Source organism: Balearica regulorum, chromosome 14 (genome assembly GCF_011004875.1).
Source record: "Balearica regulorum gibbericeps isolate bBalReg1 chromosome 14, bBalReg1.pri, whole genome shotgun sequence".
NCBI lineage: Eukaryota > Metazoa > Chordata > Aves > Gruiformes > Gruidae > Balearica > Balearica regulorum.
Genome location: NC_046197.1, coordinates 18,503,500 through 18,514,557, shown reverse-complemented (window position 1 = coordinate 18,514,557; position 11,058 = coordinate 18,503,500).

Below are 11,058 nucleotides of genomic sequence, written 5' to 3'. Positions count from 1 at the left end.
GGGGCGGGGTTGCCGTGAAGGGTCTTTCCCGCCTGGTGCGTGAGGCGCCCCGGGGGTGTGTGTGCACAGCCGGCCCCGTCCGCCTCGGCTGGGCCTGTGGTGCGTGAGACCAGTGGTGCTGCTGAGGGCTGGCGCCCTTCTCAGTGAGGTCCCGCTTGGGGGGGGGGGGGGCGCAGCCCCATCCGCCCGCAGCCCTGAGGCGAGAGCGAAGGGTCCTGCTGTGAGGGGGCCGCTGTGGCCGGCCTGGCACGACGCCGCCTGCCCCCTCTGCTTGGGAGAGCCAGGCAGACTGTCCCCGGTGTGCTGAGCGCCGGCACCTCAGGGGGCAGGGACTCGACAGGGCGTCCGGCCTGCTAAGGGTCTGCTGGGGTGTTGAGGTGGGGGGGGTCTTTGCAATCGCTTCAGCCTCGCAGTGTTTGTGCTGCTCCCCGTAGTCCTGAGCGCGATTGCTGTGTCCCTTTGGGAACAAGGGCGCTTGCTGGTGTTAGGTACTTACAGATAAATCTTTTCAGCTTAAGCGTGAGTGTTAAATATTATCTCGGTTGTACCACCGTGTAGTACTTGGATTAAGAAGGCTGTGTTGTGTTTCTTCAAAGCAATTTACATTGAAAGAGTTGTTGGGAGATTTGGGTATATTAAGACTTTTTAAGAGTGAACGAGTAAGGTCCTCTATAAGCTTTCAGCAAAATACAGGAAGCTAGTGGTGGACCTCAGCTACCTTGGTGTACTTGGACATTGGCTTTCTACTTAAAGGAAAAGATGTCAGTGGGATAGAGACAAATATGCAATAAAAAGGAATGAAAGAAACACTGATCTGTGTTCTGTAGTGGACTATGTATTTTACTGCACTTTGAATCTTAAATTATAGAGGTATTAGTCAATGCAAGATTTCCCTTAAATAACTTCCAAAAGACATGATGAATAAACAAAAATGTTTTCACTTAAATGGGTCAAAACTTGGACAAAATGTATCCTGTTGACATTAGGAAAAGTCATTGTTGATTTGATACTTAATAGGTGTTAATTGTCTCAGTGAGGGTTCTAAACTGAACTGTCCCAGTTCAGAGTCTAAATTGTTAAATTCTTTGCCTAGTATTGAAGCAAGTTAACAATTACATAGTGAGCAAGGGGAAAAGAATGTTTGCTTTCATAGGTCAGTCTCAGTTTCTTGCTGTCATACTGAACCTAGTAGACATCGGTTTGTTTGAATGACCTAACTCAGGTGTTTTGTTTTTCTTCCAGAATGTCTTTGCCCTTTTTACATAGGTTTCTGTCTTCAGATGTTCTTAGTTTTGTACTTAAAGTTGTAGAAGGAAGTGTGTTATTCATTGAAAAGTTACAGTTTTCAAGAACTTACTTTGTAGCACATCTTTCTTAATGCTCCCCAAATAATCTTGAACAAATAAATGCAAAGAACATGAAGCAATAACATCATCTTTTGCTAATCTGCCAAGCTAAAGGTTATTTTTTTTAATAACTTCTGACCTTGTGGCATAGTCATATCCTTTAAGACCACATTGAGCTCTGTATTTTCCATACAGACAGTGAAATTCTTAGTGAAACTCAAGTAGGTTACTTCTTTGAACTCCTCATAGTGTCAGTCTTACAGTTAATTATGCTTCTGTCTACAAAAAAATAACTAATTACTGTTATCTTTTACTTTTCCACAACATTCAGAAAAATCTGAACCTACAATTTTGCCACACTGTCCCTCAGTCTCAAGAGAAACGAGTGCTTCACCACCTTGTCAGACTGATTCAGAACAAGGTGGTCTCTGCTCTTGGTTGCTTTAAGCTGACAGGAAGGTGGCATTGGTGGTAATCCCCTATCAACATTATTCCCCCCTGTGTTTGCAGCAAAAATGAGGGTTCAAAAAAACCTGCTCCACTTGAGAAATCGTTCTTTGCTGCATCTGTACCGTTGTCCACTTCTTTATGTGCGTGTGCAAGTGGTTTGGGCTGGCATGGGAAGGGAGCGGTGGAGAGGGTCTGGTCCAGCCTTCAGCTGAGCTGAACCAGCCTTGGTTTGGGTTATCGGCCGTAACTCCTGGGCGCTCTGTGGCAGACGGTTGATCCAGCTGAGATAGAGGGTTTGCTGGGTGCTGATCCTGGTGTTCAAACTGGGGCACGACTGCGTTGCCCGCTGCCAGCTGTATTTCTGGAACAGGAAAAAGGGAGTGAGGAGAAATAAAAACAGCAGCAGGAAACTATTAACCTGGCTTATTTGCTTGTGAAACTACAGGCAAAGTCCTGTGATGTTTTATCTGGTAGGTGTGGGGAAGCACAGCTAGTGTGGATTAGACAGGGCTCCTTACAGATTGCAGTAATGATCGCTGCTGTCTTTAGAGCAAACCCACGGTTGGTTCACAGGAGCATAGTGTTAAAGCGTTGCCTAAGAACCCTTTTTGTTTGAAAAGACTCAGTCATAGCTCTCAAGCACCAGGACAAACGCTGCTTTGGAAGGGGTAGGTGATTCAGCACTCCCTGCTTGCAGCTGAAGCTGTGCCATTGACAAGGAGAGAATTCAGGACTCGGCACAGGACGTTCAGGATCTAGTTACCTGGATGCTTACAGAGAACAGGAAAGTTTTGGTTTTCATCTCCATCCCAAGCATTAGCTCTGTATTTTATCCTCATATTGTTTTGAATAATCTATATGCAGATCAGAAATTGGATCACGTTCTTCCCTCCCTCCTACTTGAGAGTCATAATCGATAGTTTAGAGAAGCACGGTTGCTTTTCTCTTCTTTCTTAGTTATCTGAGCCTTCAAAGGAGAACGAAATAATGAAAGAATACCTGCTGTGTTGCATAAGTTGGGGGTTTGTCAGTACTTCAGATATACAGTAAGATTAAACTGTGAGGTGTGAGATGGCAGTAATAATACTTCATATTTAGTATGTGAATATATGCCAGGCTTTTGTGTGTGTGGTGTGTAACTAAGGGGATCGACTGGGTGTGGCTGCGTGACGAGTGGAGGGTAGTCTGTACCGCTGTACGCGATCCTAGCGCTTGAGTCAGCAACAAGTGTTTCGTATGTATGGCATTCCTTAGAAAGGTTAACTATTCAAGCCAACTGTACTCACCTTTACACACATTGAGTTGGTAGGTTATGCAGCTTTTTTTTGCAAAGCTACCTGTAGTGCCAGATAATTCTGTAACAGTCTGAATTGAATCTCAAACTCATTGACGTGTGCGTTAGCAATTGCAATAATCTTATCAGTTACTGCAGTCACGCCAACATTTCCATTGTAGTATGAGAGACATTAGTTGGTGTTTAAACTAGGCATATTTATATTGCCCGGCATCGTACAACTGTGAATGTAGTGTTGATTAAGCATTGTAGAGTAACGAACATGTAAATTAATTTTCACACTTAACCTCTCTCTGAATATTTTACTGGTTCTAAATTATCTGTCAATGCGTGTCTGAAGCATCTGTTGCTATGGTGGTTTGATACTAAATCCAGAATTAAAAGGCTGTGCAATATTGTAATAATGATTTGCCACCTTTTGTTGTAGGGCTGCCTTCTTTGATTACTACATTTTTAATTTTTTTGTAAGCAAAGAGTATAGACTCTGGCACTTCAGTGTAGAAGTCAACCGCCTCTTTGGGAAGGGGACTTTTCCTGATCGAATGAAGTCAGAAGTATACATCATGTAATCTCTTGCATATTCAGATACTGGCCTCTTACTGAGACAGTATTGTATGTTTTGTGTCTTAATAGTCCCATTAAGTCTGATAAATCTTGTGATCTTTAGCAGAACAATTGCAAAATATGGGAGCTAGAAGCGAAGCTATTTATGTCAGATATTTGTGTTACGTCAGCATGAACAAATATTATTTCCATATATTTGACTCATTCCAGAGTCCAGATAGCAGTATTACTGATGTCACTGATTTTGTCATGTGCTATCAACAGAGGCCTATTCACTTCAAAAGTTCAATTAAATGGGTTATGTAAAGGGTGGAATCTCATTATTAATAACCCTCTATACCACAACACATAGTACTTGAAATTTGCTGGTTCATAGTTAGCTCTGGTGTGGTAGAGAAAGCAGGAAGTGTACAGTCTTATCGAAAGAAGAAGTTACAAAGTAACTGTGAAAATCACATTTTCAAATCACTATGGATACAGATTTTCCATAGTCAAGAATCTCTAAAAAGCTAGGATAAGAGTACTCATTCACGAATGTCAGGTTTTTAATATTTTGCAAATATTTTGCGTCCTACTCTGTCCCTATGAGCATGGCACTGAACGTTGCTCTCGGCTCGTGCTGTCTCCTGGCTGGCTGGACAGGCGCACCAGTGAAGTAGGTACATCACTGCGCCCCTGAGCACACGGCCACGTTCCTCCTTGGCTCTGAATATGCTACCTATCATCTAACGGTTTTAATCTTCAGAGTGCTCAGCAAGTACTACCACTGCCAGGACAAATAATATCACTGTTGTGGCCAGATGGACAAATACATGATTTCAGCCCTGTTCAGGAAATAGATAAAGTTAACTAACTTGCCAAACATGACAGAAGCATTTAGAGTCAAGAGAGTAGAGACCACAGTCAATAGATACTTAGGCACGTGCTTAAATTCCTTCTTTTGCACAGATGTTTATATTATTTGTTTAAATGTCCTGCTAAGCTTGCGCTAGGAGGCTTTACTCTTCTGATCCTTGGTGTGGTGCTCCATCAGCATAGCTCGTGTTACAATACTTTTTTTGGAAAAGCTCTCCTATTGCTCAGTCTTTTCCATAAGCTACACTTAAACACACAACAAATTATTAATACATACAAGCAGTTGTCATGGAGATAATATAATCCAAGGTGGTTTTTATTTTTTAATAAGTGACACAAACTTGGCACATCCCACATGCCCCGTACAGACAATTCCTGCATAATGTTTCCTGCGTTAGGCATGGGATAGATATCTGTCTTTGCTTTTTGTGCTAGCACAGTATGGAGAAACCACTGTTTCTGGCTTTCAGATGGTTGGCTTTAGGAATCTGAAAAATGTAGGACTTGTAAGAGGTGGGGTTTTTTTCAAGTCGCAACATCTTAGCGAGGGGCTGCACTGCTCACTTCTGTGAAATCTCAAACACAATGTGATGGCTGAATTATGGCTAAAACCTCTGCAGAATATATTTTCTCTCCTCATCTTGGTGCATAGACTTACAGCAAAATGCAGTAACTAATCCAAAAGAAGGCAGCTGGCTAATGTAGCTGAGGAGGCTTCAGGGCTGTAATGAGGATCGTTTTCTTTGGAACAAGACTGCAATCCTATTAACTGCCTGTAAATCCAGAAGGACCAAGTGCTGTACCTGCAGACTTAAGGATATTAAGCCTGAGCTCTCAGAGATGTTTTGCCCTCGCTTGTCATAACATTTCTGCTCTTTAACTGTGCCCTTGCAAAGTAGTACACAGTGCATTTCAACCAATAAGTAGGACTCTTGCCTTTATTCTGTGCCTTTTTCTTGTCTTGTCCTGGAGATCCTGTTACACTTAAGCCAGGCAGCACCTAACTGATGTAGCCATTCTGTAGCCTATTTATTTGAGTGAATGAAAGACATTCTCTGCATATTATAGCTATTGTATTTTTTTTCCAGATACTTACTCTTCAGGTAATACTACATCACAGTTACTGTCATAATGACCTTCATCTGGGCCAAGCAATTAGAGAGTTAAGCTGTAGAAAGACTGCAAAAAAAGGATTGCAGTAAGAAAATGTGAGGTATTCCTCCCTCGCTTTCCTGCCAGGTAAATGTATGATTCCCTCACAGCACTGCCAGTATCTTGTAGTGAAGGAAACATGAACCCAGTTGGGGGGTACCCATGACTTCTGGAAGCATGTTAATATCATATCCATGTTGTCTGGAGATGTCTTAGATGTCTTATGTGACAGGATAGGTACAGCCTGCTGAAGATGCCTTGGCTAAGCTGCTGCCATGCCATCCAGCTTGGCATCAGCACTCAAGCTCAGTTCCAAGCAGTGCTGTGTCCTGGCTGCTGCTTAAATGCTTCCTCTGAATAGAGAAACTGGGGAGGGAAACTTTCTTTTGAAATCTATTTGTGTATGTGCTAAAGGACAAAGGAGAACCATGATGTAGTCACTGCACAGGCACGCTTATTCTTAGATCATGATTTCGCTACACTGTGGTTAACAAGTGTATTATTAGTAATAGCTAGTTACAAATAATATCCTGACCTTATTTTTAACCTAATACTGAATCAGATTCCATTGAAATAGGTGGATTCACTGCTGTGCTTTGCTCTTAGAATATTATCATTCAGAATTTCAGTACCTTCCATCTTAGGTATTAAAAATAGGTGGCAAGTTGGATAATTATTATTGTTCCAAATCTCGTTTGCAGCCTTACATAACAGTGTTCTCACCAAAAGCCTTATTTTAAGGGTGGAGTGGAAGAACATGCTGTAGCAACCTGAAATTATTTGCGCTACTGTAGCTGGATTATACAGAGCCTAGATAAAACAGTCCCTTCTCTTTTAAGGAAAGTTTGAGAGCCAGTTTGAAAATAAAGATATTAATGAAAATAAAAATGCATGGACTGACTCAGGTTTGGCATTATAAAGTCATGTGTTGTCAGCACGCTTCAGTCCCGAGCATAAGCATCCTTGGTAATCCTATATTGCTCAAGCAGAGACTACTAGTCATGCCAACTCAATGACAGTTGAATATTTGTGAGTGTAATAATAGTAAATATATAAACATACAAAATGAAATAACAATGGTAAATTACTTGGAAAGAGGATATCCCCAGGTGGATGGAGCTACACTTGGTAAGTAGTGTGTTCTTAGGCAGAGTACTGTCTCCATTTTTAGTAGCTGAGACTATTTACCCATCCAGCCCTGAGCTGGGTCACCTTTCCTCATCGTATCCATCAAACTCATGTGACTTGTGAAGGAGGAAAAATGATGGGGAAGAGGCAGTGTCAACCCTGAGAACGTTAGATATCTCCCTTCAGCTGTAACAAACTCTCCAACTCTCCTGGTGATCACAGTAACAACAAATCGTGATTTGTTCTATTTGAATAATAAATGTTATTTTTTCATCTCCTATTGGTGACCCATTAATCACCCTGGTAGATGGTAATGCCAAAACCCTTGGGATATCAGCTGGAACTGGGATCTTGCTGATAGAGTGTCTAACTTCCTCTTTGATGTATATAGCATTAGTGATAACCACTGCATGTGTCACTGGCAAAGTAACACCCTCCTTACGTTAGCCCCAGAGTACCCATGTCCGCTATATTGTACTGTACATCTGTCATACAGATGCTACACACACAGAGCTGTTGGAACCCCAGGCCAACAAATCCTAAAAGTTTGCAGGCTTAAAAGCTGGGCTCATGCTGAGCTGCCCAAGTGTACGCTGAACTTGAGCTGTGTTGGCTGAATAACAAGCTGAATTTCACTCAGGCAGTAAGTGCATCCGAAAGCTGTCAGTCTCTGTGTGTTCAAAGACAGGAGCTAGTACTAACCTTGCCTGCCACCGTGGTACACAGAGATGTACTCTCAGGAGTACATATCTAGCACAAGCATGATGTTAATTTGTATATTTCACCAGTGTGATTTTCCTCCTCAGATTACAAACTGAAAAGATCAATGAAATTATGACTGTTGTTTTCATTGGATGAATAGTTGCTCCATAATTAAATAATGATACCGGGTGTATTATCAGAGAGAAGAACTGGTTTCAGAAAACTGTCATTAACTTGAGCAATTTGAATTTTTCAGTTCCGTAACAAATGTATATTTATTACAGGACTGACTGAGCGGAGAGGTGATGCAGGGTCTATTACAACAGCGGCTGATCTCAGTCGGGCAGAACGAGAGGGAGAAGCTTGCCGGCTCTCTGTCACGGGATCACTGGCCCAATGCTCTGGGACACTGCACAGCAAGTTTAATTTTGATTCACGTTTTGCTCTCAAAACAATCTTACAAAAACCTGGTTGAGCTTTCTCAGAAGAATGTTTGTTTCAGAAACAGCACCCTCCAGGGCACCAAAGCTATAATACAAATTTGTCTCAACAGTGTAAGTGTTAAACCTGCCATCTTTGTGTTGCAGCTGTTTCTAAATCAAGTCCCTCAATGCACCTTTTCATACAGTCCTGATTACAGTTATGCTTCCCTTAAAAACGGTATCTATTAGAGTGGAAAATCATCCATATTCATTCTTCTAGTAGTCAAAAAAACTTTATTGGTACAGCTGCTACTGCTCTGATTTTTTGACAGTGTCCAACTGGAGACAGTCAGGCAAATGCACCAAAATCTATCAAGAATTACTCATGTGTAGATAATATACCAAGTGAAAGAATTTTCACAATAAAGGTGTGTACATTACAGTAGCCTTGAGATAGGGCTGACTTCTTCCAAAACAAGTTCTTCTGGTTTTATGTGACTATTTAATACACTTCTGTGTTCAAGAAAATAACTCTTGCTCTGTACTATGAAACCAGTATAGCAGGAGGCACCATGGACTGGTGAACAGATCAGGAGACAGGAGATGTCTTTTGTATCTGTTTAAAGATTTTCAGGGTCATTTCAACTCTGACTTGCCCTTCTGTGAAGTGTTACAGCTGCTATTAATTTTGCTAGTTATGTGAGCAGATTTTTTAAACTGAAATACACTTTCTTCAAAGTGTAAGGTATCTTTAACAGAAAAGTCATAATTATTAGGCAAGCAAACTAATATATCTGTGAATGAAAAAGGTTTTGGGCAGTGTCACTGGATGCAAATACTTGCATTTTGTTCCTCTGTTTTAAATATAAATGAATTCTAAACATCATCCAGAACAAATTTTTTAAAAAAATTAATTATTCCTTTTAGACAGGATAGCCTCTCTAAAAATCACTGACAAAGTGTATCTATAATGTGGCTTTTCACTTACCGCATTTCCGTATTCTCTTTTGCCCCAAACGATTTGACAGTGTTCAGTGGCTTGCTGGCACAAAGGTAATTTCACTTATCCTGAAAAGCAGCTGTATCTAAGATGAAGTCAGAACCACAGCACTGGACAATAAGATTTCTAGGTGAGGGTGCAACTAACCATTTCTCCACTTGAAACTACCAATACGTATTTTTAAAGTAGGGGTGCTACCAGCAAAGTACAGCTTACTGTCAAGTGAAACCGTGTATGTAACAGATGCTGGCAGCCTGAGCGTAATACATACCTCTGCATCCAAATCAGTTTTAGTCCCTTTTTTTTTATGATGGGATTGTGAATTGTACTTTTTTGTTTTTGTAATTAAAGGGTGGAACAAATGGTGAGAACTTAAAGAGCTGCATCCATTACATTAATCTAGAGAATGTTTCCACATTATAATTTAATATAATGGGATTTTACTTTGGTGAAATAAAACTATACAGTCTAGTGCTTGGGAATGTTTACTATATGAGAAGCTTCAGTGTGAAAAGATTTCACTGTGTCATGCTATGAGTCTCTGCCAAATACCAATCATATGACCAACCCAGTTAAAAAAGGGTGTTTCTTCATGCCAGTATATTTCACATGCCACCCTACAGCAAACCTTTTTTTTACTATACACCTGTGGATTTTATGTAACACCAAAAGGGGACAATGTAATCTGCATGTGTTTAAAAGAGAGTCAACATTAACAAGCACAAGCTAGCTGGTCTGGTATTAAGAATGGTGTAACAAGAGGGGCTGGGTTTGATGTGATTTCAGAGGCAGATTTAAGGGAGGCAATCCAAATCAAACATTGATACTGGTAAAAATCAGTGAATGTTTAGCCAGTTCCTGGAATCAAGATGCTACTCTTTGGATGGCAACCAATTTCAGAATTTCAGAGAACAAACTTTCTCATTTCTCTTGAGGCAGGGGTTTGAATTACTGTGGTTAAGACAGGAAAAGAAAATCCAGAAGTAGAGGCATGAATTTTATAAGCAGCAGTGGACACTGCTAGGTTTCCCTAAATCTCAGAAAATATTTATACTTCACTGTAAATATTTGAGTGAAACTTGTCTAAGCTAGATTTTGGAAATCCTGTATTTTATTACTGAAACTGGTTTTATGCATGGAAAGTTAGGACAAACGTTTTGTACGAGTGATTCTTTACTCCAGCAAGCTCCAGCTGTAGATATATAATACTCGTCTCCCACGCGGCTCCACCATGGCTGGCAATCAATACATTGTCTTCTGCATACAAAGGCTATTCCTCTCATCATCAGACACTGGGATAGGGATGAAATCATTATGGAAAATAGTACTAGAAAGAACACAAAGACTCACAGTGGGCCCAAGTATCTCTGCTGCAACCCTTACTCCAACTAAAATACACTACAGATTAACTTGCCTCAATGCCTACTGAATAAGAAAGTTAAAGGGATGAGCACACATATCATGGAAAGTTTAAATTACACTTCCCTGCAGTGTAACCTGTGAAATCACTGCTATGCTGTGTGGGAATAATTGAGAGGTCACAGAGGATTATGTGGACATTTATGTTTCATTCTGGCTTAAGTGTGTTCAACTCCAGTGATATCAACAAAATTGTTTCCATCTTCAGTAATGCTGCATTTGCTTCTAGGACTTAATGAAAGAATAATACACTTATTAACTGCTCATATTTATCTCTCACTGAGATCTCAGTTTTTCAAATTTTCAGCATTCAGTGACCAAAACGTCATTTCAGACATGCTGAAGCTTCTCTACCCAATGTACAGAAATGAAAAATAGGATGGTTAATAGTTTCAGAATATAACACATCCCACCTTTCTCAGAACAACGCAGAACATTGCTTTAACAGCAATGGGTTTTGCCAGAGAACCTGATATGTGGTGCTTAAGTCTTCGCCTACCGCTGCGTGACACAAGACGTAGTGCTCCTTTTTCCCTGTTTCCCTTTGTCAGGGAAGGAAAACTTCCACTGTACTTCATCTGTAGGCTCTCAGTGGAGGAATGTTTCCTGTGCTGGCTGTTTCTCACTTCCCTATTAGCTAATCCCTCCTCCCCATAAAAAGGTAGGGACTTGCATTTTGGAGAAACATTCACACAGTTGAAGTAAAGCCTACGGTGTTACTGGACA